Raw genomic sequence first — 18662 nt, forward strand, 5'->3', positions numbered from 1 at the left:
AGTTATGTGAATTGCTATTGCCCTATAAGCAATACATTGTTTCTCCTTAACTGCTTTCAAGACTTTTTCCTTGTCTTTAGTTTTCAAAACTGTAATTATGATGTATCTTGGCATGGATTTCTTTGGGTTTATCCTCTTTAGAATTCACTTAGCTTCTTAAATCTATATACTTTTGTCTTTTGCCAAATGTGGGAAGCTTTTAGTCATTATTTCTTTCAATACTCTTTTAGCCTCACTCTCTTTCTCCTTTCCTCTGGGACTCTGATGATATAAATGTTGGATCTTTGTTGCTCCACAGGTCCCTGAAGTTCTGTTTTTTTGTTTTTTAAATTTCTGTTAGTATATTTTTTAGTTTCCATAATTTCCATTTGCTTCTTTTTAAATCAGAATTTGAGAATGTGCATTTTATTTTTTTGAGATCTTTATTTAATCTTTAAAACAATTTTTTAATTGAAGTATAATTTACAATGTTGTGTGAGTTTTAGTTGTACAGCAAAGTGATTCAGTTCTCTCTCTATATATATATATATTCAGTTCTCTCTCTCCCTCTCTCTCTCTCTCTCTCTCTCTCTCTCTCTCTCTCTATATATATATATATATATATATATATTCTTTTTCAGATTCTTTTCTATTACAGGTTATTACAAGATATTTAGTATGGTTCCCTGTCCTTGTTGTTTATCTGTTTTACATAGAGTAATGTGTATATGTTAATCCCAAACTCCTAATTTATCTACCATTTGCTTCTTTTATATTTGTTTGCTCAGATGGTCTATTTTTCTCATGTGTTTCAAGACAATTTGTAATTCATTGCTGAAAAATTTCTATGAGGTCTTCTTTAAAATTCTGTCAGATAATTCCATCATATGATTCATCTTAGTGTTTGCATGACTGTCTTATATGCAAGCTGTGATTTTCTTGGTTCTTGGCATAATGGATGATTTTTTATGTATACTGGACATTTTTTTCTCTTATGTTAGAGGAGACTCTGGCTCCTGTTTAAATCTTTTATTTTAAGAGGAAGTCACCCCGTTTAAATTTAGCAGACAGGTCTTGGCCTACTTTTGTGTGCTGTGGTTCCAATGACCCATTTAATTTTCAGAGTTTTTGCAATGTTCCTTTTGTCTTCTTGGTATCTGATGCTGCTGGGGATCCCACTTATATTATACTGAAAACAGTAACTATATGATAAGGTCGTTTCCTCATGGGGGCCTCTTATGTAAAATAAAAGATACCTCTCAGTTTTATGTAACAGAGTTTGCTGTACAAAAATGCTCTATAAAGACTTTCCACATGTCATCCTCATAGAAACCCAGAAAGGTGGAAGAATGAGTCCAAGTGCCTGCCACTTAAAGAAATGCAGCAAACTTTTGCTTCAAAGTTTAAGGCAATATTCAGAATTCTTTCAGATGCAATTTTCTTCAATCTCAGCCTTCCAATGTCCCCAGGTCTATCTCTGGAGCTTGTCCAAAGACATGATTAGTTATTGTCAATGCCTAATAATAGTAGGTCCATCTGTCTTTCCTCATCTCGGTGACAAGTGAAAACTAAACTGCAACTAAATTCACAGCAATATAAATTAAGCATCCCTGCTAACTGGGAGGAAAAAACAAAAAAACCCAAAAAACAGAAAGCCACCTTGTGGCCCTAGGGAAGTCTGTGCATCAAATGATAGAAGACAGAGGATTAGAGGACATCTGTGTCTGGGTCAAAAAGAGATATTGCTGTGCCCAAGCTATGGTTTGGCTTAAAATGTTTGCTATTTGCATATCATGCTTATTAATGCTGCAAATGAAAAAGCACACTTGCTAATCCTAAACTAAGATTAGACTACTGTGATGTTTGAGAATGGGTCAGAAAATTTAGAGTGTGAACAGGGCTTAGATCTTGAAATTTGGTATTTAACTTCTACATTCAGCTTCTCCTGCCACCAGCTGGCATGCAGTAGGTAGTCCTTTACATATCCCAACCAAGTGAGGGAATAAAATTCAACTAGACTTCATTGAATCATCACCTGCATATGACAAGGAAATACAGAGACAGGTTTCTTGAACACCATCTTTAGGTAACATTGGCAAATAAGAGGGTAAAGGGAGAGGATCATATTCCACTTGGAAGCCTAGGTAGTAACATAAATGTCCACCTGCCTGATGTAGTTTATAGACTGCCTCTGCCAATGGGATGGTCAAGGTAACCTTGGACTTTATTCCAGTTCAGTAGTTTCTGGCTCTTCAGCAAAACAGAAGATGAGTCAGGGCTCACACTTAAGAAGGCTGAGCCAACAATTCTGTGATGCTTATCCTGAAATCTCTCCAGAGAAACACCACCTGTCTATGTCTGCCTGACACTGGAACCTTGTTATGTCTCTGCCTCCTTTCCATATCACATGCATTTGACGTTTTCCTCAAAGTCATGGCAGGATTCCGTCTGCGCTAAGCTGTGATACATGCACAACTACCTTATAACAATTGGTCTGGATTGCTTTTAAAAATAGTTCCCAGTGCCTATGCCAACATTCAGGTCAAACTGACAATATTTCTTGATATTCCTGTAACGTGAGGTGACTTCTCTGGAGCCAATATTTCTAAAATGTTCCCAAGTTCCTCTAGTCCCCTCATATCCTCAGGGATATGAGCCTTAAGGCTTAGAAGCCAGGGCACTAAGGCTGTAGCCTGCTGGCCAGCAGCCTGAGATTGTGCACACTGCCAGCTAGCTTACTCAAGGCCAGCTGGCAGAGAAAGATGTGGGGACAGATGCATCTTATAAATGGACATCTGTAGAAAGGCTGCACTCCAGGCCTTCCAGGCTGGCATGGAATCAAAGGGACCATTCTTCTTCCTCGATGATGGGAAGTAAAACCTAACCAAAGATGCAATACCCAGTTGGCAGAGAAAAAGAAAGAACACACCAAAGGCTGAGATATTAAATGGATTGACGTTGCAATCTGTCAACCCTGTGAGTTTAAGAGGAAAAGAATCCTATTAGAATCATGTTTGTTTGTTTTTTTTGCCCCATCCTTCATCTAGAATCAAAACAATAGTGAACTGCAGAGAGAAAAATCAATTTTATTGTTTTGTGTAGTTCCCCAAAGAGCAGACATTATTTGGGTGTTTTTACATACATTGCATGTGTGGGTATATATGTGTTAGTGTATATAAATAAATATGTGCATAGCAATAAATACATATGAATATATATAGACACATATGTACACACATACATATATACATATGCATACATATATATGTGTGTGTATGCATAGAGAGAGAGTATATATGTATAAAATTTCATACAGAAAATCTCAGTTTGTTTAAATTCTTAAGCTTTAACCATGTCTGGGCAATAACTGGTGAATGGCTTTGTGGGTTGGAATTCTCAGAAGTCTTTCTCCAGAAGAGATTGCTTATATTCCTATGGGAGATTAGTGTTAGTAGAGAAAATTGTCCAGAAGACAATGAGGCTCCATAGAAAAGCCCTAGTGCCGTGTTTCCACAGACATTGACTCTATCAATATGCTTAGGCACACACACACACACACACAGAACATTCTGGGATAAAATAACTATGCAATGTAATGGATGAAACAAAGACATTCTGATTTCCTCTCACAGCATTTCACAAAGGTTTTTATAAGCACATGTGTGTGTGTTTGTATAAAGAATGCCCATGATTAGGCTATAGTATGCCATATCCCAGCTAACTGATCTGATGGATAGTATGTCACAGGACAACATTTAGGAAATGCTGTCCTGATCAATAGAAGATGGAGTGTGTCTTAACATGGCAGGGATTTTTAAGAATTAAACGTGTTTCTTGACTCAGTCCTGTAAGAACTCGTGTCTGAGTACAGGTTACAGGAGGAAGAAGCAATGAGGGGAAAGCAGGAGAAGATACTGAGTTGTTCATAGAACTGTGTGACGATGGGGCATAAGCGATGCTATAAAACTCTGATTGCAGGGTTCCTTGGTGGCGCAGTGGTTAAGAATCTGCCTGCCAATGCAGGAGACACTGGTTCCAGCCCTGGTCTGGGAAGATCCCACATGCTGTGGAGCAACTAACCCCGCGCACCACAACGACTGGGCCTGTGCTCTAGAGCCCATGAGCTATAACTACTGAGCCGGTGTGCCGCAACTAATGAAGCCCTCTCGCCTAGAGCCCGTGCTCCACAAGAAGAGAAGCCACCAAAATGAGAAGCCCATGCACTGCAACGAACAGTAGCCCCCGCTCGCTGCAACTAGAGAAAGCCTGTATGCAGCAACAAAGACCCAACACAGCCAAAAATAGAAGTAAATATGAATAAATAAATAAAAACTCTGTTTGGACCAATGTTGCTAGGTTTTTAGTGCTTCCCTGCAGAGCTCCACTTCAGGACAGCAATGACTCCAGAGAACATTATCTCCTTAGCACCTGGGAAGGTCCTGCACAGCAGTGGAATGTCTAGTGAAAGCTGGCAGCAAACAACAGTACTGATGTCTGTGCCCACCAAAAACTGAGATACCCAGGACCATGCAGTTAGAACCAGGTGTACTGATTCTTGGTAGACCTCTTGGTCTTCAGAAAGAGTCTTGGTGCATTGAAGAAAGAAAGAGCAAGGGCAGCTAGCCATTGTGATGGTGCCTAAGAAGACATGGTCCCTAGTATGATGCACCAGTGCTCTGCAAAGCAGTTAGAAGTCTTCTCTTTGACCTCTGGAGTGGTGAACCTTCCTGGATGAGGTTAGTGATACCTGGGGATGTAATGCTATCTAGCTGCAGGGTCAACAACCATAGGAGGTGGTGCTGCCTGTCAAAACAGCCCATTCAGGAGCAGCAACAACAGTCCATAGCTGGATGTTTCCCTCTCTTTTTTTGGCGTCAGCTGGATGGCTTGCGGGATCTTAGTTCCCCGACCAGGGATTGAACACGGGCCATGGCAGTGAAAGTGCCCAGTTTTAACCACTGGATCATCAGAGAATTCCCACAGTGGATGTTTCAAGCACAATCAGGCATTAGTGCCCAGGAGAGTGTGTCTTGTCTAAGTAGATCCACAGTTATATCTGTGGTAGGATAACAGTTGCCACCTGTGTGCCCTCTGAACTATTTTTTGCCTGGCAGTGGGATAGACTCTAACTTTGCAAATAGTTCTATAGTTTTATACATCAAACTCTAAGGAATTATTTTTTCTCCAGTGAAATTTTATTTCTTACAATGTAATTTTAATAACATGACTTGATATGGAAATTGTTAATATAACAAAAGGTTATAAAATATATCTGGGATGTTATTCTAGAAAATAGATTAAAATAAAAGTCTGAAAAACTTAAAAATCAATGTAGATAAAGTTGATATTGATAGAATTCTGTCTGAAAGATGATCATTTATTATGTATGTAAAGTGGGCTATTGCTTCAGAGAAGGAATATTTGACCATAACATAGCATAGGAAAGCCTTCTTATTTAAAAAAAAAAATTGTGAAGATTTTCAAGAGCTTCACTGTTTGTCTACACTGGAATATATTAGGGAGAGGAAAGCAGGCATGTGTTCATGTACATTTCAGTCATTAATTTAGAGCTTACTCTGTCTGAAGCTCTCTGCTTATCCCTGGGGAGAAAAAGTTGAACAATATATAGTCCACACATGCCAGAACCTCAGAGAACAGCAGAGCTGTCAAACTGGGAGAGGGTGCATAAGCAAGCCACTATGATGTGTTTTGATAGTTTCCATGGTAGATATATGTACAGACTACTCTGAGAATACAGAGGAAGGAAACACTATTATTGCCAAGGGTACTAAGAAACATTTCAGAGAAAGGTGATGTTAATGCTGACTCCTGAAGGGTAATTAGAAATCTTGCCAGCAGAATGTGAATGTAAAGTAGGCCAAGCAGTGGGAACACTGCTTAATGGGCATAATTCGTCAAAGGGCACAAGACACTCAGAGAATCCTAAATAGATAAATATGACCAGAACACAGACTATGTCTAAAAGGGATAGAGGGAGGGGGAGTTACCATGAAACTATAGTAAATGAGAAGTAGGGCAAAATTAAAATTATACTTAAATGTAAGCAGAGAAACTGATTGGAGAATTACTGTAAAACACCGTGTCAGAAAAAATAAAGGGCTTAGGGACTTCCCTGGTGGTGCAGTGGTTAAGAATCTGCCTGCCAATGCAAGGGACACAGGTTCGATCCCTGGTCCAAGAAGACGTCACATGCCGCGGAGCAACTAAGCCCATGCGCCACTACTGAGCCTACACTCCAGAGCCCGCGAGCCACAACTACCAAGCCCATGTGCCACAACTACTGAAGCCCGCGAACCTAGAGCCCGTGATCCACAACAAGAGAAGCCTCCACTTGCCACAACTAGAGAAAGCCCATGCGCAGCAACGAAGACCTAATCAGCCAAAGATAAATAAAGAAAATAAATAAATTTATATATAAGAAAAGAAATGATAAAGGGCTGAAATAAGATAGTAGAGATCTGTGAAGGGCACAGAATCTAGATATACAGATGATGTAGAATATGTAGATGATATGACATTTGAAAGATAAATATAAGTTCTATTTTGGACATGCTAAGTTTGATATTTGTTAATTCAATGCCTTTGTTTGTACTGTCAATTAAGCATGTGTTGGATGGTAACTAGATTTACTGTGATCATTTCACAATGTATACAAATGCTGAATCATTATGGTTTACAACGGAAAATCATGACAATAAAAGAATATAAAAAAGAAGATGAATAAAATAAGAAATCAGTTTCCAGGAAAACAATGAAGGTGTTCAAATCAGGAGTTGAAATCTGTAATCCAGGAGGGTTGTGATTATGAGACAAGTAGATTTTGAAATCAACCAAATGCGTACATATACACAGTCATTGAAGACACAGGGAGAGAAGAGACTGTCCAGGAGAAAGTGGAAAGTGCGAATGAGTGTTATGGGCTCAAGTATGATCCTTCCTCCTGCTTTTTAAGTTTACCTCCTTCCCAGCTGTGTTTGGACAATCCTGTCCTCCTTTGCATGGCCCTGGGTTTGCCTATGCAGTGATGGGTTTAGGATTCAGCATGTGATTAATTTCTAATCGGTGGCAATGGAGAAGAATCCATGCATGTTTGGGCAGGACAGGAAGGATTGGTGTTGCTTATTGGAAAGCTTCCTTTGCTACTAAAAGAGATAGAAAGGAAGAGATGAAAACTAAATAAGACATTTTCAATTCTTCCCAAGAAATGTTACATAAGTTTATTTCAGGAATATACATTTATAATAACTAGTAGTTTCAACATTTCCTTTTATTAAATGATTATATGTATATGTACCGGGACTATTTACATCAGTGGCAGAGATGAATGATCCATAACTCATGCATGTATTCAGAAAATAATGCTCTCTGAGTAGAAGCAGGGTTGGATTTTTACAGGATGAGGAGAAGAGAGGGGTACTTATTGTGGTGATATAGCTCAGGTAGCAGTTTTCATCTTTAACTGCTAGGAACCTTGTGGTTGAAATGTTTGCAGATTTGTGTATTTTTCCAGTTTTTCATGCCTCTTACTTGGTATCTCTGACACAGTCCCATCCTGCTAATTGACAGAATAATCCTTTCAAGAGCTTTTAAAAAAATGTTTATCTATCTATCTATTTATTTCTGACAAGCCTTATGGTTCATCAAAGTTCAGAAGCAGCGAGGGGGGATTTCAAAAATAAAGGAGGTGGGGAAGATAAATTTTTTAAAAAAGGAAAAAGTAGCAAGGATTCAAGGCAAGGGGACCTAGAGACCCACTATCACGTCTGTTTTATACTCTTGCAGTTTGATACCAAATCTCTTTTCTCTGATGCTTCTCTGCCACACTGCTCTGATATTAGCCTTTGACTTCTAGAATCTGCAGTGTGAATTGAGAAGCAGTAACAAATAACTACCTGAGAGAGAAGGCTTAAGCTTTAGAGATGAGATGACATAGGGTTTAAAGCTATAGAGAAAAGTGGCAGTTCATCACTTAGATAAAGTGGAAGCAGAGGTACCTCAACCAGCATGGTATCTTGAAGAAAAAGTCCTGAAATTACAAGCATAAGGACATCAAGTTGAATGACAGAAAATGAGGTCAGAAATATTACTTGGAACCACTGAAATAGAATGTGACAGAAATGAAGGCTGGAAGCATGCTTGGGAATTAATAATTTTCTGATCACAGTCAGATTTAGTATGTGACTTAAACTCCATTGCCCTAGGCAGGCAGTGAAGGGTCAATAAAAACTTTGAAGTGATTCATTCCAGGGGTAATTTGAAACCAGGTGCAAAGTTGAGCTAGAGATATCAGAGGGAAGAGAAATAGCACATGGGAGTAACCTTCAGTGAGGGGTTTACTCAGATAAATTCTTCTGATGCACGAAAAGCAGCTCAAAGTCATGATAAAGCACATGGAGTCCTGTGCTCTGAAAAGATTCTGAAGCCAGATTGGCTGGGTTCCATTCTTAGCATTGGCATTTATTAGCGAGCTAAAATTAGGTAAGTTATTTACATGTAGGAAAATCACATACCTATTTCATAAAGTTGTTATGAAGGTTCACTGATCTAATTAAATTTAATTAATAATTTAATTTAATAATTAAAATTCTTAAAATAATAATTAAGAATTCTTAAAATTCTTAAAATACTGTCAGACAATTAACACTGTCTCTTATTAGTTTATCAAAGTGATCATACTGACCTGAAAGCAGTGATTCCCAAAGTGTAATTCCCTGACCAGGAGCATCAGCATCCACCTGGGAACTGTTGGAAATGGGAGTATTTGGATCCTATTCAGAGCTATGGAATCAAAAACTGCAGGGTGGAGAGGACAGCAATCTGAGGTTTAACACGCCCTCTTGGTGATTTAGTAAACCAAATGCTTGAGACCCACTGCCTTAGAGCACCTTAAAGTTCCAAGAGGACTTACACCTAGGAGAAGTAGAATCATTTTTAAGCAGGTTTCAAGCAAGAGTGTGACAATATGACTAATTATGTCATTTTATGGCCATAATATTGGCCATATGGAAATACATAAAAAGATGTATGTCCTTCACTGTCTAGTGATTTGTGGCTTTGAGTTAAGCAGTGCCCATGACAGATATCCTATTTTTAAAATGCAAATGGTTCTGGAGTAAATAACATTGTCAGGCAAACTGTAAGACAGATCCAACTTAACACTTAACAAGAATATTATAATTTACAAAGTGATTTCTCATAATAACTTTAAGATTTACACAGGGGAAACATTATTCTTACTCTATTTTTATAATGAGAAAACTCACAGAAATTTATAATGATTTGACAAGAATTATTTCCATGTCTGCAGACTCTAAATCTCATGTTTATTTTATTTTTATTTATTTAATAAAAATAATCTAGCACTTACAATGTACAGCTAACATTTGTTCTTAATAATTATTGATACATTTTTCTACTACTCCTCTAAATTCTTAGTATTACTTGGGTATTCAGCTTTCCCTCCTTGCAAGAGAACAACTGAGGTTCTGGGGATGGAAGATAAGAAACCTGGGTTCAATTAATTTAAACAGAGATTAATTATGTACTTCATATTAAACACTGAGTATACAACGACTACTGGACATAGCGTTTTCCCTCAGAGAGCCTATATATTGATACAAGATTTTACAGTGTAATGGTAAATGTTAGGGAATTGAGTAGAAAACATTACTGGAGGTAACAGCTATTACTAACTTTATTATGTTCCCTTGATGTTGCCATAGACAATGTTTGGATACCTTCCACCAATTAATGTTATGGTTCATTGCATTAAGTTGACCACTGGACCTAGGGTATTTGGTTAACATATCAAGAATGTGTGACTTTATAGATAAAACATCTCCTTTTAATCCCTTCTGAGTTCCCTACATCCAAAGTTTACTGGAACTCTAATTTTAGTTTGTTTCAGTAACTTTAGGTGCTATAATTGGGTAGATTTCATGTTTTGGGGGGGGGCATTGAAGACCTTGATTCTTTAAAGGCCAGCTTTTCTTATAGCTACTGCCTTATTTCCTCTTACAAGTCTCACATGCATGCAGGTGACTGCGAGGGATAAAAGTTGTCAGGTTCTGGTTTTGATTTTGTATATTATTCTTCTATTGCTATTTAGATGGTTAATAGATGTTATTCTATTAGAGCCATGCTATTTAGACATTCAACTTTCATGTTGACTAGTTGTATTTATTTGTTATTTTTTGTCACATCTCACATTAGATGTTTCTGTACCATGACTGTCATCTGCCAGTGTTCAACCTAATCATCCAAACTGCTCAAGTGACTGAGTTAATCATTTGATCAAAAAAAAATATTAAGTATATCAGGTGCATAGAAAACTAAAGAACTGATAAGCAATTCCACTCATATGGCAGATTGAACTGACAAAAAGAATAAGAATCCCTCTCATTTCAAACACAGTAGACTTCTGCACCAAAACTCCATGTGCCTAGAAATTGGAATAATCTCCTCTAAAGCCTGAAGGGAGAAATAATTATAGACCTACAGGTCTATACCAGTTGTCATTCAAGACTGAAGAAAAAAATAAAAACATTTTTAGACTAACAAAAACAGTTTTCTACTCAGAGATCCTTGCTAAAGGAGCTAATAACAAATATTTACAGAGGGAAAGAAACAAGTGAGGAAGAAGCCATTACAAGAACCAGTGGTGGATAACAAAACTGGCAAATATTGGGGACCCTAAATTAATATTGGCTGTAACAATGTATGACTAGTGTCTGGGATATGCTGCTAATAAAATGATGTGAAGGAATGTGATCAGATTTAAAGTATTCTAAGGTCCTTACATAAATTGAGTAAGATGAGAGAAATTTGATTAAAATATTCAGGTTAAAAATTATAAACATAACCACTTGTAAATGACAAATAAGTCAAATGACTTCCAAACCAGTATAATAAAAGAGGAAAAGGGAACATTGTCAAATAGAACCCTGAAAATATTAAAATAAATATTAAATGTTTATTTAATATCAAATGTTAAAATAAATAAATAAAGGTAGCAAGGAAAGTAGATGGTAACTATTATTATTTATGTATATATCTTTATGTATTAAATATACAAAGTTGGGCTTGCAAGACTCCTACAATGTCTGAGGGTTATGTTGGGGTTGATAGGAGGGGAGTAAATTTAGGGAGGGAAATGGTGTTATTTAGATTTTGTCTGCAATATTTAGAATATGTATTTAAATAATATTTGAAAAAATAAAATATCAATATTCATTAATTTGGGGCAATCAATACTCTGTAATTCATTAAATAATTCTCTATACTTTTCTAAATTTTTAATTTTTAATGCTATCAAACCTGTGGTACTCTTTTTTTTTACCAAATAATATTGTTAAGTTTATATATGACAAAACAGTCATATGGTTAGGTCTAAATTTGAACCCTACATAAATTTGTTTTAAATAATTTTAGTTCGAATTATATTGAGGTTGGCCAAAAAGTTCATTCAGGTTTTTCTTAACATCTTACGAAAAAACAGAAGGAACTTTTTGGCCAACCCAGTAATATTATTTTCTGATAATAACAAGAAGACATTTCCCTGGATCTGGCAAAGGACCAGAGCTATCAATGGCTACATTCTAACCTCAGAATCCCTGAAGTGTAGACATAGATCTACGCTCCTGGGAAAAAAGTCTACTTGCCTAATTATGTATGAATGTTCTTATTTTGTGCTTAAGAAAAAAAATAGTCTTGAAAGAAGATTTTCTCCTTGTTTTGCTAATTATTGTTTAGCATACTAGGTGTCACTATGCTGGAAGTTTGAACCAGGTGAAAATTTTTATTTTAGGAGGATATACTTCCAAGATGGTGCATCTTGACTATTCAAGATTTACCAGTGAATCAGCACTATAACCGCCTTTCCCCTCAAAATGAAAATTAAACAAATGCTGAGTGGAATAGCGAGAAAAAAATGAAAGGGGGATAGATTGAGATAGAAAATAATTAGCACTTGTTATAAATAATGTGACCATATAATTTATCACACAGTGTAAACCACATTTGAAAATAAAAGAAAGTACTTACTAACAAGATTAGAAGAAAACAGGCACAAACTGAATCTCTGCAAACCCCAAAGATAAAGGGTTTTCTTACTTCTCACATTTTCTAGATGGTGCCACTTCAATAAAGTTAAAAGAGGAGAGGGTAGGTTATGTTTTAACCAAAGACAGGAACTCCAGGAAATTTTAAAATTAAAACAATATAAATTGTTGGTATGGAAGTACTTCCAGTTATTTTATTTTATGCATTATTGACCATAGGAGTTAAAGAGATTCACAGTAGAAGGGTTAATCTAACAGTCGAACAGCTTACATTTCATAATGTTTAACTTGGTAATTTCCAATATTACTGTAGGTAAAATGCAACTGGAATAAGAGAGCATTTATTTGTTGTGCTTGATTATTTAATCCTTTTATGCATGCCAGACTCAATTTCAAGAAATGATTTGAAGCCACTTTCAATAACTTCATATATATAAATAGAAAAATATAAACTTAAGTGTCTAGGACATGTAAAGGTAGAATAGGAGCCAGAATTGGGGCAGGAGGAGGGGCATTCATACAGATTTAGAATATAAGGGTTGGTGGTATTTTTATATTTGAATCTCAAATTTAAAATGGTCTCACTGAAGAAAAATGTTTATATGTATATACACACATGTATGTATGTATGTATGTATGTATATATGTGTGTGTGTGTGTTTGGTGTGCATAGATCATAGATATACATTATTTTCCTCAGGGCTATATAATGGGTATACACACACACACATATATATATACATACACAGAAACATACTTACACACTAGCATACACTTATTCACACACATGCACATTGTTTAAGAGAAACAAAACTTTATGTAGACTGATTTCTAAAATAGGTTTCTTAAATGAAAGATTCCATTTAGAGGAACCGAAAGGTTCTCTGTTTCTGTTTTTGTTTTTTCCCTAAAGCCGTTTCAAATACTATTGATCATACATGTGAACATTTATTCATTCATTAATTCATCCAGGTATCAGGTGTTCATCATCTACTCGCAGATTGGAAGCAATATGCTAAGTACCTAGATGCAGTAGTGAGCAAATTAGACATGCTTTTATATTTATGGAGTTAGTCTTATTTAGAAAACTAATTATATAATCACATAGATACAATATAATAAAATTAAAGCATATATTTATATCCACATAGATCTATGTCTACATATCTCTGTATATCTAGGTCTATTGCTCTCTCTCTCCTTTTCTATCTGTCTGGCTCTCTCTTTCTCTGTTTCTCTATATTTATATATAGATATATTTTGATAGGTATAGATAAAGGTATAGATCTATATCTATCTATCTATTTATCTATCTACCTACCTATCTAAATATCAGCATGTTGCCACAGACCTGTGGTAGTGTGTGTATATATAGAAATACAGATATATACCTACATATACCTATATCTATATTTATGATCTTGTTAAATCCACATCACATTTTTCAGGGAGCAGGGACTCTTCACAATAAATTAGCAAACAGATATTCAGGTATACGGTATGTCTTTTCATCATAGAATATGAGATCAAAATAACAGCAGATGTTGAAATCAGTGGTAAAATGGAAACCAATGATAAATTGTTCCTTATTTTATTGTAACCCACTTTATGTTTTCACTTTTGTTTGTCATTCACCCTTGACCAGATGTGTTACTCCCTGTAACATAATGCACACTCCGAAAGCAAAGACTCTATTCTCCTAGTAGTTCTAAATATTGTTCACAAGTAACTATTAGATATCTAAGCATATTCATCAGTTAAATTGAAACCAATGATTGTTAGTCAAGTTGACTGAATGAAAAACAACCCTTAACAATTCACTACAGGAAACATGGAGCTCATATACAGTCCACTGGGAAAAACAGAAAGTCCAAGCCATGGCCATTTCATTCAAGTGTAAGCCAATAATACATAGATCTCCTTTAAGTCAGCCAACTTTCAATGTAAGTATAAAAATCCAATAAGTAATTAGACAGGGAAATTAATACAAAGCAGGGAGACAACGAAAGAAAAGGGTATTAGAATTCAAAAAATGCTGTTTATAACTCAGTCATTTTTTCCCAGCTGTTTCTGTGTGTTAGCCTCTATTTTTTAACATTTCTGAATAAGCAAAATGATGGTTTTCTCTTCCTTTGCAACTTGATATTTTGGTTGTTGCTGTCACCATTGCATAGTCAGACTATGACAACCAAGATATTTACTTATTCTGAAAGCTAATCATATTAATATTCTCTATCTCATTGCTCAGTGCCTCCTAAGGACAAACATGCCATAAAACATTAACTATAAATCAAATTTAAGTGTACTGCAGGGGTAATGGAGATTGTAAAAATGTCATGCTTTGGCAGTGGTTGAGTGGAGGATGACCCATTATCATATTAAAGTGATAAAAATCTATGTGGTAGGGCTTCCCTGGTGGCACAGTGGTTGAGAGTCCGCCTGCCGATTCAGGGGACACGGGTTCGTGCCCCAGTCCAGGAAGATCTCACATGCCACGCGGAGCGGCTGGGCCAGTGAGCCATGGCCACTGAGCCTGCACGTCCGGAGCCTGTGCTCCACAATGGGAGAGGCCACAACAGTGAGAGGCCCACGTACAGAAAAAAAAAAAAAAAAAAAAAAACTATGTGGTAAAACACATAAACATTGTAACATTTCTGCTTTTGAGTAACCCAGCAAATTTTAGATCAAAGTTATAGTGTCAGATTGAGTCCCAATAATTTAAAAGATAATTGAACCTTCAAAGAAATTGGGGAATTTAAAAGTATTTCTTTTCTTCTGCATGATATTTAAGTTTATGAAAGCCAAATAACCTATATTAATGTGTAATACATTTAAGGGGACATGTTTGTGATAAAATTTTTCCACAATCTGTAAATTGCTGTACAAAAAACAAGGACCAGAGGAAATATTGTTGAGTTACCTTCAGAACAAAGTAACATCCAGAATGAACCACTTTCACATTTAAAAAAACATACAGTTGTCCATGCAACATATTGACATATGGTTCAGTCAACACATGTTAGTTTCTAGTTGAATTGGAGGCTCATAAAGAAATGAGAACTATTAATTACAGTTAGAAATTTTTTTCAGAACTTAAAAAAAATCACAAATGTTACTACAGACCAGCAGTGAATACTAACAAATTTCTCCCATCAATATAAAAGAGCTTTATAGGTGCTCTCAAAACAAACAGATAAAAAACAAAAAGCTTCAACTTTTTCAGCCTCAAGTAATTTCATCCAATAATGAGATATTGCATCATTCATCATTGTCCAATTAGTTGGCTCATTTGGTCAACCCAATTAAAACAGTTACATTGCTGACCTCACAAGCTTTAAGTAGAAAACAATTCTGTTGAAAGCATCTAATTGCATGGCATACATACACCCCATTATGAAATCAATATGAAATTAGAATACGGGTACAGAGAAACAGGGAAAATAGTAGCTTTCTTTCCCAAATATCTAATTAATTAAAAATTACAGCTTATTGTTAAATAGACAAAATAAGGAATGCACTTCCTCAATAAATAGAGATTTGATTTTGTGCTCTAACTAAAGGTAAGAAGAAGACTATTAGAGCAAAAATGATTCACATATGACCTTACCCAAATATTACCTTTCAGATGAAGAGCCGAACTAAATGATGCATTAACTACGCACATGAATTCTGAAATACAGAGAAACTCCTGTTTGCCTTTTATACAGGGGTGGGCATGAATAAAATAACCTCTTTATAGCAATTACTGAAGTTGTAATATATTACTTTTTTTTTGGTTGAATACTTCAGAAATGGCTTGGTTTTCAAATCATTCAAACCTAGCCTAAAAGAAGCATTAAATGAAGAATAAGCTATTTACTTTTTTGAACCAAATTTAATCAGAGTGGGCAAATACTAGATGATGCATGACTGTTGATGAGCAGTTACAAGATACCTTTTATTAATTTAAGCTTCTGCATATTGGGACACAATTCTCTATTGTTTTCTTGCATTTATGCATATCTTACAAGCAGAGGCACTGACAACTTCCATTTCACATTGTCTTTTCAAGAACTTTTGAATAGTGAAAACCTGGATGATAGAAATAGTGTTACTTTCCAGACCAAAGGGCTCATATTTCCCTCCAGGGTAAAGATCAGGCAGTGTTATCAAAGCCTATTATCAAATGTCTGTCAGATGCATTAGGTTCTTTAGCTGTGACACAAATCTATTGTGTGCACAGTACCTACATACTTTCGTCCGAGTCTCCACTATGGGACTGAGGAGACATGAAGAGCCACCATGAACATGAGGCTCATGCTGCTTGCTGTGCAGTGAGAAATAAAAATCTTTGTCTCTGACCCAGGAATTCACGTCTCTTGTCAGTATCTTATGAAACTGTCAAGGTAACATGTTATCTTGTAAGTAAAGTAAAATCTCAGACCCTCTGAGGTCCTTGAAAGTGCCCATATATAAATTCCTGAAATATGCAGTTGTTGTCAGATGATGGTAAACAAGAAAACTGGGCCCAAAACCACCCAATATAACAACAAATTTGGAAAAAAAAAAAAAAGAAGTGCAAATAAGTGGTTATAATCTATACAAAGCCTGCTGCAGTTTACAATCTAAATATGAAGTTTTGAAATTTAGTAAAAAACAAATGGACATGTCATAGTAAAAATAAAAATTGCTTCAGCTGAATGACAAACTGATTGAGATCTACGTAATTACATGAATTACTACTTCAGAGCCAGAATTCAATGGAGCAAGTCATCTTAAGAATTGTCCTATTTTGGAATGCATAATAAAAACAAACAAACAAAATACAGTGCTTTTGTTTTAGCCTTTTTTGATGTGGAAAAGTATAAACTGCATATGCTAAGGCAGAAACTGTCATTAAATAATTGGCAGAAATATCCCCAGTACATATGGGCTAGGAAATAATTGATAGTTTACTTTTCTCTTAATGAAGAGAAAACACCCTAACCTGTACTTTAGTGATTATCAAGAGGGACTGTTGCAAAGAATTGTGACTCAATCTGGCTCTACCATTTTCTGTCTTTGACAGTTTGTTGAAGAAATTTGATCTCTTGTTATGGGCTGAATCGTCCTCCCCAACCTCCCCGGGCAATTCACATGCTGAAATCCTAACCTCCACCAGCTCAGAATGTGACTGTATTTGGAAATAATGTCTTTAAAAAGGTAAAATGAGGTCCTTAGGGTGGACCCTGATCCAACGTGAGTGGAGTCCTTATAAGAAGAGATTAGGACATGGATATGCACACAGGGAAAGACCATGTGAAGACACAAAGGTGGTGGTCACCTATAAACCAAAAGACTGAGTACTCAAGAAAGCAACCCTGTTTACACTTTGACCTCAGACTTCTAGCCTCTTGAACTGTGAGGAAAATAAATTCTCTTAAGTCCCCCAGTCTGTGGTACTTTGTTATGGCACAACTAACAAATGAATACACCTCCCTTATACCTTAATTCTGGCACTACAGATAAAGAAATAATACTATATATCTTTTAATATTTCTGGGAAATTTAAATAAGGCAATACAGTTCAAGCATCTACTATATCTCTAATTAATAGAAAAATGAATGCTCAATGACATCTCAGAACCCTCCTCTAAGAATTTAAACAGCATTGTATACTCAAGGAGAAAATCCTGAAGATGAGTAGCATGTGCCCTGCTGACAATATAGTCAAGGGAAACATAAATGTATGTGTGGAATGAATAAAGATATTGTATATATCTGACATTGTCATATAGACCACAAAGGAGAAGAAGGACATTTTGGGTATAATACCAGCAGAGAAAGCATGGGTGTTGATGGGTATTCTGAAGTTTCAAGGGTAAAATATTTAGAACTATAAAAGAAAGTCAGGATTATAAGAGAATTTTTGAGTACACACTGATGAATGTGATGTCTACACAGTTCAAATATGATATGTAAGTAACTAAATTAATATTTATTAAGCCATTCAAAGTAATTGCCCAGAATTCTATAAAGAGGTATGGGCAACTTACAAAAATTGGGAATTTAGTATTTACAGAGGGGTTTATTAAGTTCTAAGAAGATCAGGTTGTCAGAGGAAGGGAGTTTAAAAAACAAAATCCTTGTCCTTTACAAATAGAATTGGGTGATGTGAGGACACAGCAGTAGTCGCACAAATAGTAAGGCTTAATGAAATATGACACAGTATAAGAAAATACAGTATTAAGCTCTAAACAAAGAAGAGAATTCTCAAGAATTTCTAAGCTGCTGAAGTAGAACTGTAGTTCTCAGAATGTAGAGCAAGGGTCTCCAACCCCCCATCTTCAGCACCCTGTTAAGAACCAGCCCGCAAAGCAGGAGGTGAGCAGTGGGTGAGTACACAAAGCTTCACCTGCCGCTCGCTCCCCATTGCTCTCCTATGCTCGCATTACCGCCTGAACCATCCCCCCGCCCCCCCATCGCTCACGTTACCACCTCTACCATCACTCAACCTCCCCCCCCACCATCCATGGAAAAATTTTGTCTTCCATGAAACCAGTCCCTAATGTCAAAAAGGTTGGGGAGTGCTGATGTAAAGTATTAGAGAAACATCTCAAGATTACAGTCTGCACCCCTGTGATA

The sequence above is a fragment of the Globicephala melas genome, chromosome 6 (assembly GCF_963455315.2).
Source record: "Globicephala melas chromosome 6, mGloMel1.2, whole genome shotgun sequence".
In the NCBI taxonomy this organism is placed as follows: domain Eukaryota; kingdom Metazoa; phylum Chordata; class Mammalia; order Artiodactyla; family Delphinidae; genus Globicephala; species Globicephala melas.